Raw genomic sequence first — 14,098 nt, forward strand, 5'->3', positions numbered from 1 at the left:
TTATTTTTGTGGTAATCTTCCTACAAATGCTTCTAAGGTCAAATTACAGTCTAAAAAATCTCCGTCTTTATTTCATTAAGAACTTAGAAACTTGGTAGAACACTTTCAATATACTGCACCAAAATTATGACCAAAAGATAAATGGTAGAGAGCCAATTCTGATGGTCTAGTGGTTAAAGTTCCACGCTCTCCACCTTGGCGGCCTGGGTTCATTTCCTGGTTGTGGAACCACACCACTTGTCTGTCAGCAGCCATGCTGTGGTGGTGGCTCACAAAGAAGAACTAGAAGGACTTACAACTAGGATATACAACCATGCACTGGGGCTTTGGGGAGAAGAGAGAGAAAAAGAAGAGGAAGACTGGCAACAGATGTTAGCTCAGGGTGAATCTTTCTCTACCAAAAAAAACCCCAAAAAAGATAAATGGTACAGTCACATGTTTTTAAAAATCAGAAGTTCTATAACATACCTATGGATCAGGAAGAGTATTTTATCTTCATAAGGGATGAGAAAGCAAAAAATAATTTGAATCTTTGAAATATACAAAATTTAATTTGGAAACTGCTTGCTAGTTTGGCATGGATCCATAATCCTAATTTCCTACACTGATCTGTGATCAAAGACATAGCACTGGAACGGCAATATTTCCAATTTACTACCTTTCTTCATTTCATTCCATAATTAAATTGACAAAATGTTAACTTGGGGACTGCCACATATATGTGTATATGTATATATATATATATGTACGTGTGTGTATAATTTTAAGCAACACAATAGGAGAAATAGAATAACTCAATTTAGGACAATTAGAATGCATTCTTCTTAATGATGAAAGGGTATCATATTTTTATGCCTTACAGTGCCTAATGTAGTACCACGTACACAGTGGGAGCTAAATAAACACTTAAATCAGTGGTTCTCAACCAGGGATGTTTGGCGTTGTCTGAAGACATTTTTTGGTTGTCATAACTGGTGGTGGTGGTGTCACTGCTGGCATCTAGTGGGTAGAGGCCAGGGATGCTGTTAAACATCCTACAATGCACAGGACAGCTTCTCATACAAAGAATTATCCAGCCCAAAATATCAATAGTGGTGAGGTGGAGAAATCCTCACTTAAATGAATGTAAAAGATCATCTGTTTTATAGAAAAAATACTTTCTTTTTCAGTTAACATTTTCACTTAGCAAGTCCAAGACCCATCCCCACCTCCCCACATACTTTATTCTTTTTTATTTCTTCACGCTTTGTAACATCAAAGGATACATCTCTCTTCTTGAAAGAATTTATCCTCTTCATTTCTATGATAGAACATGGTCCCGGGGCCACTTCTACCTTTTCTGATGGTGTCTCCTTTCATTTATTCACTGACTTCTCATATTCTATTTGCTATGATTGCAGGGGCCCTGAATGCTTGATCCTTGATCTTCAGATTTCCCTAATTTCCTCAGATCCTCAATTATGTAGATAATCAATCCACTCTTAATGGCTTCCAATATTGCCTCTACATGGATGACTCTTAGACCTTTTAAACCTATTTCAATGCTTTTCTATCCTCACAAACATAGTACATACCGAACCAAACTTAATATCTTACAACCTTTCCACTCCACCCCCAGGACTGGTTTTCTTTCCCAAGGCACTGTAATCCTCTGTCACTCAAGATTGAACCCCAAACAAACCACATCTAGCACAGGGCTAGGTCCCCAATAAACCCATGTTGACTTCACCCGAAATGGGCAAGGTCAATCAGTATTGCTCAGTGACCTCCACTATACAACTAGTAACAGTCGCTTTCCCATGGAGTCACTCAATCACTTTGCTTGCTCTACTGCAAATATTACGTCACCCTTAGTCTGAGGACAACTACCCACCCCCTCCCTGCAGGAGGTGGGAAAACATCTTAGTGCTTTTCTTTTTTCACATGCCTTTTTACTTAAGATTCCAGGGCAGCAAGATGGCAAAAGACTGAGACTCAAGCCCATAGTGCAACTAGTGCTTAAAAAACAAGTTTGCTATTTTAATACTCCCTCTCTGAGCTCTGCGATGCCGCCAGTTGGCACCAATGACCTTTTGTACCAATAGCTTTGACTTCTGAAGGCTGAAATGGATTTTTCTCATTTTAACCTCACATAAAAATTCAAAAGCCATCTCTTTTCCTATCCATCACTCAGAGCAGTATGGCACAAGATATGACACCAGGACTTTGCAGAAGACCCAACACCCCAGAACGTTCTGTTCCAGACTTATCAACAGATTCACAGGCTCTCAAAGCGCTTTTCCCCCTCCAGATCCTACCCTGAGTCTGCTTTCCAGACCTACCTGTGTTTCTGCTTAATTCAGTAATTTAACACTTCTTGGGCTGGAACACCTGTCAACGTTCCAGATAGAGTGCCAATTCTTTGTTGACCCCCCACCCCCAGCGACAGAAGGAGGTCAAAGTTGTAGGAGTCTGTATCTGTTGTTTTTAAACTTGAGAAAGCATGAGAATCACTGGGACACTTGTTAAAATAGACTTCAAGCAAAACTATGGAAACAGTAAAAAGATCAGTGGTTTCTAGGGGTTGAAGGAGGGAAGGGATGAAGAGGGAGAGCACAGCTCTTTCAGGGCAGGGAAAGCACGCTGTATGATACTACAATGAAGGAGACATGTCATTAAACATTTGTCTAAACCCAAGAGTGAACCTAATGTAAACTATAGACTTTGGGTGATTATGATGAGTCAATGCAGGTTCATCAACTGCAACAAATGCACCGCTCTGGTGGGGGATGTTGATAACGGGGGAGGCTGTGCATGTGTGGGGGCAGGGGGTTATATGGGCAATCTCATACATGCCTCTCAATTTTTCTGTTAACCTACAACTACTCTAAAAAAAAGTCAATGAGCATTGAAAAACAAAAGCAAAAACAGACTGATGGGTTGCATCCCCACAGTTTCTGATTCAGAAGGTCTGGGGTGAGGCTCAAGAATTTGGTCTTGCTCTTAGGAACACCGAAAAAAAATCTTTCTGTTATGGCATAAAATTAAATTTTGAGTTCCTGAAGGAACAAGATTTTGGAAAGGACTCCGCTGACATCTGTTTAGTTAAACCAAAAAACAGACTTGTAATAGTATTACTTTCCTTTCAGCCTCCTTAAAATTCAAGGGCTCCAATGGGAGAAATAATAGAAATTGTAGTAACAGTCAATCTTTTTTGATCAACTATCTGTGCCAGGCACTTGATACATGGATGATTATGATCACAATCCGTCATAATCATAGCATATACTTAAAGAGTGTTGACTAACTGGCAGGCGCTGTTCTAAGGCTTTGGTTATATTAACTCTTTTATCCTCACAATGACCCTATGAGGTACGTACTGTCATTATTTCCATTTTACTGACTCAGGAAGGTTTGTGACTTATACTAGGTCACACAGCTAGTGAAGAGGTGGAGCTGGGACTCATAGCTGGGGAGTTTGGCTCCAGAGGGCAAGTTATAAACAAGTACACTGCTGCCTCTAATGTCAGAATCTCTGAACTCATTTAACCTTTTCAAGGACCCTCAAGAATAGTGACAATCGCACCCACTTTACCGGTGGGGATTTAAGGCTCAGCAAGGTGAAGTGACTTGCCCCAGTCACATTGCTAGCATGTGGCAGAGTCTGGCTGCAAAGCCCTTGCTGCTTCCATGTCTGTTTTCCCAAAAGGAGCCTAGAATCAAGGTCAGAAGTTCTCTTTTAAGTCTGGCAGTTTGACCTCAGCAAAGGAAGCAGGTCTGTGGGAGCCATTCCTTTTGATGAAATAGGAATAAAATATTTTATTTGCTTCTAATCATACCCAACGATGGGTAAGCCTAAAGAAAACTTGTAAGCCACTTAGTAAACCAGTATAATCACCATCATTAACGTCCCTATTAGTAACATGGGGAGGTATAAACAGGAGATACTTTGCTGCCACTGGAGGAATGATGCCACAAGTTTTCCTCCTCCCCATCTCCACGTGCTATTAAACACTTCAGCATTGATGCATTAGAGTATGATTCAAAAGCATCTAGTCTACTTCATGGAAACATCTGATTGTATTCACTGTGTTACGTGGTTTCTCAAGTCACCATCACCTGACACTTTCCCATTGGACATTAGGCACACAGGCAGATGGGTGGTGCCATAGCATTTTCAACAAAACCCCTCTTGAGCAAGATGTGCTGTAAAACTGTAAAACTGCAACGCTACCTGGAGCGTCTGACAAGATTAGTAAATCATGATGACGACAAAGAAACTTCTGTGTGTAGTGCTGGCGGCTGCTCTTCTAGAACCAGCAGTTCGTTCCCTGCAAACGTGGAGCCACCAGCCCCTCCTCCTTCCTCAGGGATGCCACCACCAGACCAGCGAGTCTGCAGTGAGGCCGCACCTTCAACGCACGCACTCAGCCCCTGCAATTTTCTCCGCATGGCTTTTCAGATGTGCTCTAAAAGTGCTGGACGTGATGATCACCATCCCTTCTAGCTCCAAGGGGGACCTTTGACGCCTTTAAAACATATAGTAGCTCTAGATTTCAGAACATGGCAAAACAGAGTCTATTTTCAATTCAGGACTTTTCAGGGCTAAATGGAGACAACATGTTGCTTAGATACTAGAAAAACCTCTAAAGCGTTTGCTACTTGGAGAAAGAACCATATAATATCACAAAAGCAAACCACAAACACTTTCATAGCTCCTCTCTACTAACTCAAACTTGTTTGGAGATGACGGCAATACTAAGAAGAAAATGAGTGTCAGCTTGCATTTGTGTAATACGTTACATTTTTCAAAGCACTATCTTTTAGTAATTGCATTTGATCATCACAGCTGTGACGCAGGTAGGTAGGGTTTATAATGCCCATCTTATAGATAAAGAAACTGTGGCTCTGGGAGAGTAACTTGATCTAAATCCCTTGGTTAGTGTGTGGTAGAGCGAGGAAGGACACCCTGCTCTGGAAGGCCCCCAGTTCGGCGCTCTGCCATTGCACACTGCTTTACTTCCCTGAACTTTCTCTGCTGGCGATGGATCTAATTGAAGCTGAGAACTGCTTGCACAATGAGATAATAATGATGATAGTAACAATCAGACTAAATGTCTATGTAAACCCGCCATTAGGGGAGCAATGATCCTGACAACAATAAGATTTTACCGATCTTACATTGGCTACAGGAAACTGCTTTCTACAGCACATTGTCTACGAAATTAGATCACTTAATAGGCCATCTGATATCACTGGCTTTAAAGGAAGGATTAAAACATTTCACATCAGTAGCATTTTTCCTCCTAAGGTACTCTGATGAACTAATTATTGGATTACAGCCAATATATACGTGCCAGAGAGACTTTTTTCAAAGGTACGGATCTAATCGTGTTACACTGCCTTGCTTGAAAGCTCTAATGGTCCCTAGTGCCCTCACCACAGGATAAAGTCCAAATCCCTTAGCTTGCCAAGAAGGGGAAGCACACCCTGTAATATTACTGCCCCCCACCTCCCACTGACTCCTGCATCCCAATATAAAAAGATCTCGAACACACATACTCTATCCTTTGAGCAAGTTGACCTGACAGGTACGTGAACCCCTAACAAATGCATGAGAAATTTTCTGCTTGTGTGTATTTTCCCCAAGGAGGGGGTCCAGCGCTTTCTCTTTTTCTCAGAGGGTCTGTTTTCCCAAAACCACAGATCTAGAGAGCCTGATTCCAAATTAGAGATGTTCATTGACAAGGCACCTTAGACTAGGCCACAAAAAGGAAAAATGGCTCAGTAACACCTCTTAACAGCACGAGGAGGCAATCCTTGTCCAGCCAGGGAGACCCTTACCCCATCACCCATTTCCACAGCTCAAGTCCAGATCCAAGTTCTCCCTCCTGCCTGTGGACTTATACTCAAGACAGAAGGCACAGACTTCCTACTTGTCCCAACGATGGAATTAAGGAAAAAGAAAGAGGCATAGATTGCATGAAACTGGTTGCAGGACTATGGAAATGGGGTGTGTGTGGGTAGGCAAGCCTAATGCCTCCTGAAAGGAAGTGGGACCACCTCTCGCCTTCAGCTTCTTCAAACCATTCTCCAGGCCAGTCTCTCCTTGTATTAGTTTTCTATCGTTTCTATAACAAATCACCACAAACTTAGTGTCTTCAAATAGCACAAATTTATTATCTTACAGTTCTGAGGTCAGAAGTCCTAAAATCAAGGTGTCAGCAGGGCTGCATTCCTTTCTTCAGGCTCTGGGGGAGAATCTGGTTCCTTGCCTTTGCAAGCTTCTAGAGGCCACCTGAGTCCCTTGACTTGTGGCTCCTTCCCCCATCTTAAAAGCCAGCATCATCTTCAAATCTCTGTTTCTCTCTCACTTCTGCTTCTGTCACCACATCTCCTCTCTGACTCTGGCCCTCCCGAATGCCTCTTATGTGGACCCTGGTGATTCCATCGGGCCCACCTGGATCATCTCCCCCTCTCAAGATCTTGAACTTAATCACACCTGCGAAGTCCCTTTTGCCATGCAGGGTAACATACTCATAGGCTCTAAGGATTAGGACGTGGACAGCTTTGGAAGCCCTTTCATTCTGTGCACCATACTCCTCTATTTCAGGATTAACTCTGGCATTTTTTCCAGTGTTGCCCAGGCAAAGAGAAGAGCTCCCCTCAGAACTTCACTCAGTCAGATGCTGTTCATTCGTTTGACAAAGATTTGAGAATTTTCTGTGAGCTAGGCATTGTTCTAGGTGTTGGGGAAAGCATGAATCAAAAAAAGGGCATGGTTCTTGCCCTTATGGGAGTTTCTAGCCTAGTGGGGGAAAGAGATACTAAACAAAGATATACATAAGGACAATTGTAGTCCGTGATATAAACAACAGGGTGATGCGACTGAAGCCAAAAGGGTGGAGATCCTCTTTAGCGTGGTGGAGTTAGGAGAGGTCTACCTGAGGAATGATATGCAGGCTGAGACTTGAGAGGTGAGACTGAGCCATCTGCAAGTCATATCAATAAAGGCTGTCTGTGTGCCCACCACATTTGTAGACACTCTTCTACAAATTGGGCATACAGAAGTGACCTAGCCAGAGTCCCTGCCCTCGAGGAATTGAGAGTCACATTAGGAGGTTGGGGGGATCAATTTCCAGGCATAGACAAGAAGCAATTCAGGGACCTGAAAGCAAATCATTACGGGTAAACTATAGTGGGCAACAGGGAAAGCGTCAGAATTGGAGGCTGGAAAGATGAGATGGATCTAGATGTGGGCCTTATACAGCATGCTAAGGGTTTGACGTGTTTTAATAAGGGAACAGCATTCTAACTTGAGAAGGATCACTTTGGCTTCCCTGTGGAGAATAGACTGGAGGAAATATATGAGGGAAAGTGACCAGGAGGTAGTTGTAGGTTTCACACTGAGATGTGGATGGCTTAGGGTAGGGTGATGAACAAGAAGATGGACAGCAGAGCTGAATTTCAGATATATTTTGGAAGGAGAGAAACAGGACTTGCTATGAGCTAGAAATGAGGGAGACAAAACTACTGAAATGCCTCCTGGCGTTTTCCTTGAGCAATTGAGAGGACTCAGTCACTCTACTGAGGGAGATGGAAGGGAAGAACAGGTTTTGGGGGGCAGATTGAGAGTCCCATTTGAGGTGTCAATGAGACATCCAACTGGAGATGTCAAGATCCAAGTCTGGAGCGTAGAATGGAAATTTGGCTAGAAAATTTGAATTTGAGTGTTTTCAGCACATAAATGGTATTAAGAACCAAGGGACTAGGTGAGTAAGCTAGGGAGAGAGGGTAGCACTCTAGAAGGCCCTGAGCATGGTCAACATTTAGGAATTAGAGGAGGGAGAACCTTTGGAGGAGATTTAGGAACGACTGCCAGAGTGAGAAGAAAATCAGGGAAATATGGCTTCAGAGAAACCAAGAAAAGAGAACTTGAAGAAAGGAGTGACAAATTTCAACAAGTGGCTCTTTCACTTGATAACATGAATGCTACCATTTGGTGGAATATCAAGAGTTACAGGTTAAATTCTATATTCCTTTCTTTTTTGTATCACTGATTCATAATCAAGTCTAGATCTAGAATATTTGACAAAATTATTTGATAAACTCCAAATTATGCCATCATTTAAACCATATTTTTACAATGTTCTATAACTTTAAAAATATTAAATTAAAAAAGAACACAAAATACACGAAATACAATTTGAAAAAGAAAAACCCCACAAATGTATTTGTATACATCCACAGAGGAAAACAAGACAGGAAAGAAACACAGTTACACGCTGCATAACAATGTTTCAGTCAATGACGGGACCACATGGACAACAGTGATCCCATGAGATTAGTACCACAGAGCTGGGCACATAGTAGGTTTAATCATCTAGGTGTATGTAAGTACACTTTACGATGTTCACACAACAACGACATCGCCTGACGACGCATTTCTCAGAACATATCCCCGTTGTTAAGTGACATATGACTGTATATCAAGCCGTACGATCATCTCTGGCTTGTGAGATGTTGGGTGATTTTTACTTTCAAGCCTTCTACTTCTCAGGTTTTATAAATTTTGTGTTATGTATAGGAAAGGAAATGTCCTCCAACGAAGGTACTCTTACTATGCTTAGAAATACATTTTGAAGGATGACAAAGGCATGTTTGGGATTTGCTCATTTTTTAATCTCGTTTTCTTTTAGGTCAAGGCTCCATGCTAGAAACTGATGCAAATTCTATATGCTTATGAAGTGTAATCATAATCAACTTTTTTATTTTATTTTTTTGGTGAGGAAGATTGTCCCTGAGATAACATCTGTGGCAATCTTCCTCTATTTTGTATATGGGATGCCACCACAGCAAAGCTTGATGAGCGGTAGGTAGGTCTGTGCCCGGGATCTGAACCTGTGAACCCCGGGCCGCTGAAGGGAAGCACGTGAACATAACCACTAAGCCACTGGGCCAGCCCCATAATAAACTTCAGTTTTTGTCTCCCACTGTCTCTCTAAATTTATTCTGGGGTTAGGTCTTCCCCAGTCCCAGGATGAAATTTAGGGCAGGTCTATGACCCTTCTGGTGACTCCTAGAATAAAAGGTCTTCTGCTCATTTCTAGTCACAGATCATAAAAAGTGGTCTCATGTAGGGATTTGGTATGTCCAGTCCACTTAATAATAAAAACTTTAAACATCCTTTCAGTAGCCATCTCCCCTTCACCCAGCTGGTCTGGCACAAGCTGGCCACCAGCAGTGGGAAGAGTTGGGGGCTTCTTTTCTCTTTTCCCACTGATTGCTGGAGGGAGCAGGCAAGTTCTTACTTAAGGAGTACAGTTAAGATGTCCCAGGCACTCAAAAGCCTTGCCAGGTGTATACATCTCTCTCTCGTGGGATGCTTTCATAGGATCTGCAGTTATCCCCTCTAAATGGTGGCTGTGTTCCCACCTTTAGGGGAAGAACACATCTCTGGCTGGTAGTTCCATATTGTCCTTCCAGGTCTTCACTTGCACAGGCTCAGAGATGACCACATATCAGTTTAATCTCCAGGTCAATGCCCTTAACTGGCCACATACCATTTATCCTGAAACTCTGGGAGCTGATAAGCAGTCCCTCTGCCCTCCCCAAGAACCCTCTCTTAGCTTTGCCACCATCAGAGCAATTCTCTTGTTCTTTCAATTTCCCAGAAAATACTAAGGTCTATTATAAGCCTAAGGCTCCAGGGAACACATTTGACACTCTTCACTGGTCTTATCAAAGCCCAGTTCTCTAGGCTTGAGATGATGGGCAGACGCTCTCCTAGCACTCCCCCTGTGGGAGTTACTTATGACATACTAACAGTTCTCTCCAGAATTCCTTTTCTAGTCTCCACATCTCACAGAGGGCCAGCCAAGCTCTTTCATAGGCCCAGGATGATCACTAAACTGGACTTAGACCATCTCCTTCCCCAAGGTCTCCATGGTGGGCTGGCACTTGACCTTGGAATGTGATTAAAATGCTTCTACTCTTCTTTCAGCTTGTGCTGACCTACAATGATTCATGGGTCTTGCTAATAATATGGGGTTTTGGTCAGCTGCATCAGCCGATTGCTCACTGTGTTCCATTCCACCTGCCACATGACTGCCAGACTCATCATTCTCAGGGTTTTTTTTTAATACCACCTCCCAGCACAAAAATCTTCACTGTTTTTTTCACTATCTGTAGAAATGAATCTAAATTCTTTGCTTGGTGTTCAAGATTTTCTACTATCTAATTCCTGCTAATGTTAACTGCAGTAATAACTAAGTCCCCCAAATGTTAACTTCTGTAACAAAACCACACCCCTGAAATTTGGTATCCTAATTTAACACAAGTTTATTTCTTAAACAGGAATTGTCCACTTTGGGTGTCCCTGATTGGTGTTCTGCTTTCCTCTGTTGGGTGGTATCCTGCATCCTCGTGGCTCTGACATCCCCTAGGGTCTCAAAATCCTGCAAATCCAGCCGGCTGATAGGAGAACAGGAATGGTGAAGAAACACCCACTTCCCACTTCTTACTATCTTTTTGGGAAGACAGTGCAGGCTATCTACCCCAGGACTGCTCCTCAACCCTTCTCCACACTACTGTGTGTCCCAGGACATTCCCTGTGCGGCTGCATTAAAGGGCTTCCCAGCCCTCTGGCTTCCAATTGTGGGACACCTCCACAGACTGAAGGGAGGTTTGAGAATGACAGCAGGGTGTTTATGCCCTTCCTTCCCTTCCCACAGGTTTGACTCAGACTGGTGTGTCCTTCTGAAGGCTACAGCCCCTTTCTTGTGGGCCTCTCCAGATAACTCCTATTTTCCATTCCAGAAATTGTACCATTCTTTTATATTTCAGGTCTAATAGAGGTAACAAGGTAGGTTCTGGCCTCAAGACACTATAGTATCCTTTGTAGTTTCCTTATACTCTTCCTACATCTTTGCAAACAGTGCCTTTCTTAAACTCTCTTCAAATTATGCAATTTGAGTGTGCCATCCATTTATTGTCCAGACCATCCAGACAATGACCCACTCATAGTCCATTAGCAAGGATGAGTCACACTGCCCCATCAAGACACAAGGAGGGCTGGCTTTGCAGCTGCTTTCCAGCTCCAGCTTTGCTATGGAAGAGGGACCGCAAATTCTGCTGGACAGTTTGCTGTCTTAGCCACACCACAGATCCTATTGCCTCTACACAAACCCACAACTTTAGCTGAAGTATCCCACTTAAACTTGCCTGTGGTTCCTGGGCTCGGCACACATCGTTGTCCATGCTTTCAGTCTTGTCCTTGCCCATTCTCCCTTTGGTCTCCCACCTGTTTTTCTAGCTGCAGGTCTACCACCAGTCTCTCCAGACAGCCTTTGTTCACATGGCAGCCAGACACGATTCCTCCCTTCTCCAGTATGAGTGGCTTCATAAATGCCTTTCGGGGTATTCCATTTCTTTCATGGCCGGCAACTACTTTTCTGACACAATTTCTGAAGCCATCTACGTTTTCCAAAATAAGAATACTGGCATACCATTATAATAATGTCCTCCCCTGTGCCTGCACAGACCATCCACATGGTGAATCTGCCTCATGACAACGTCATTCTGACACAATAGGACTAAACAACCTTGGAAGAAGCCCAAGACAAAGTCACTTTATATTTTCCTTTATTACTAAGCAGCCATTTAATAAGATCCCAGTGTATCCACTTGTTTAAAGGAAGATTTAATTCTCTAAATGTGATAGAAAAGGCAGAACAAAGAAAAGGTGTTTCATGGCTCTTTTAAATTCTCTCCGCCTTATTGATAGGATTGGCAGTGAAGCACATACTCTCATCGGAATGGAAAAGCATATTAAGCAAACACTTCTCATCAACAGAAAAATACTGTACTCTTAAGGTATTCAGCAGTGGCAAATTAAGCACACTTAATTGCCCTTAAAAGAGATATGCCAACAACTGCAGATGAAATTTTTGATTTAGGATAGAACAGCATTAGGAATGCTGCTATATTACTGTTTCAGAATATTAGAGTGTAGACTGAGACATTCATCATAAATGTGGCACAGTATGACATCCTTAATCCTATTGCTACACACTAGGTAAGAAAGTTCTATTTGTTTGTATTTTCAAATAAAAATAGCATTTATCTGATACAAGTATAAGTTTAGATTTGATAGGTAAAGACAAGAAAGGATTGATTGTCATCCTTCTAGAATCAACAAAACCAAATTTCACCTTGTCTTAGAGTGTTACATTTTCTGGTAAGGGAGTTGTCAATTTTAATGATGAAATATTACATTGGTGCTAAGTACTGTTTTGGGGGAACACCACAATGCTTATGGCAGATGTTGCTAGTTGTCCCTAGTATCTATTTGCCCTTATTTAGCAGTTGTTCTCAATGAGTGTTGATTTTGTCCCCCAGGGGACATTTAGTAGTGTCTGGAGACAATTTTGGTTGTCACAACTGGGGAGTGCTACTGACATCTATTGGGATGCTGCTAAGCATCCTATAATGCACAGGACAGACCCCACAAGAAAGAACTATCCAGCCCAAAATGTCAACCGTGCCAAGGTTAAGAAACCCTATTGTACAGTAACAGAAGTTTTAATTGGGTGTTTTGCCTGGTTCTCTTGCAGCCAGGGGTAGTCATGTAACTAACGTGAGAGGAAATGATGTGTCCAATTTCTAGGTCACTGTTCACAGGAGGGGGAGTCTTCTCAGCCGATGTGATCGCTGGAGATGAAACAGCCTTCCTTGAGCATATTTAGAAGCTGTACATTGAGAACGACAGAAAAACAAGATAGAAACCTGGGCCCCTGATGACTCTGCAGAGGAAGTAAATTACCTCTGCACTGTTATACGAAAGAGACACAAACTTCAACTTACAACCTATGAACTTATGACCAAATGTTCTTTACCTGAAAAGTGATGCAGACTCAAAAACATCTTAAACTGAAAGAAAAGTGTCTACATAGGTAGCAATGCTTAATTAAAAAAAATTAAATTTACCACAACTAAAATATACAACCATATACTGGGGGGATTTGGAGGGAAAAAGCAGAAAAAAAAAAAAAGATTGGCAACAGTTGTTAGCTCAGGTGCCAATCTTTAAGAAAAAAAAATTAAATTGTAATTATGCTCATTGAGAAAAAGTAAAACAACTCAACTACAGAAAGTAAAATACGAATGTGCCTTTCTCAGTCTTGCTCTTCATAGTTAACTACTGTCACTTCTTTGGTGTCTGTCCTTCTAGACTTTTTTCTCTACACATTGAAAATATATGCACATGTATATACATTAAAAAATAAAAATGGGATTTTACTATTAACGCTTTATCATGGTTTGTTTTTTTCACACAATACCCTTCCATGTCCATCTATACAGATCTCATTATTTTAAATGGTTATATAGATTTTCATAGTTTGAATATAACACAACTGTTCCAACTACTCTTCTATTGATAGACATTAGGGTTCTTATTCTCTTTTTAATAGCAAATAATGCTGTAATGAACATCCTTGCTCATATATCCTTGCATACTTCTTTCTTGAGTATTTCTGCAGCATAGATTCCTAGAAAATGAATTGCTAAGCTAAAGGATATGCACATTTATACTTTTGGTAGGTACTGACAAAATGTCTTCTAAAAGAGATTTCATCAATTTATACATTCACCAAAGAGTGACAAGACTGCGCTTGTCACCAAACACTCACCAACACTGGTATCACTAATATTGTCAATTTTTGCTCATCTTGCTGTTTTAGTTCTCGTTCTCCTGATCACTAGGGAGGGAGACCTTCTGGGTGTTCAGTGTATTATGTGACTTTAACTTCATAATTTTTTTTTATGGTTATACACTAATAACCAAGCTCAAGTATTTTATGCTAATTACAGTTAAACTGCACTTACACAATAATCCTCCTGGAAGCTCCAAAACAATAAGATTCCATCCTGCTCATAGGAGTTTTAATTATTGAAATTGTAAGCTCTCACCGGGCGGAAACTATAGGTATTCTTTATCACCAAATAGTTCTTCTTCATTCGTTTTAACCATAATAAAATTTTGCACTTCTCCAGAGAGTTTTTAAAATCTGAAATAGTACTTTAGAAAAATTTATATTCATATTCACAGTTAAATTTT

The 14,098-nt window shown here is 41.5% G+C and overlaps 1 protein-coding gene across 8 annotated transcripts in view; it reads right to left on the reverse strand.

The window, feature by feature from the left end:
• Positions 1-14,098, reverse strand: part of PIP5K1B (phosphatidylinositol-4-phosphate 5-kinase type 1 beta) — a 279,654-nt gene that overhangs the window by 126,547 nt on the left and 139,009 nt on the right. The gene's annotated exons all lie outside the window — the stretch shown is intronic.

Source organism: Equus przewalskii, chromosome 22 (genome assembly GCF_037783145.1).
Source record: "Equus przewalskii isolate Varuska chromosome 22, EquPr2, whole genome shotgun sequence".
In the NCBI taxonomy this organism is placed as follows: Eukaryota; Metazoa; Chordata; class Mammalia; order Perissodactyla; family Equidae; genus Equus; species Equus przewalskii.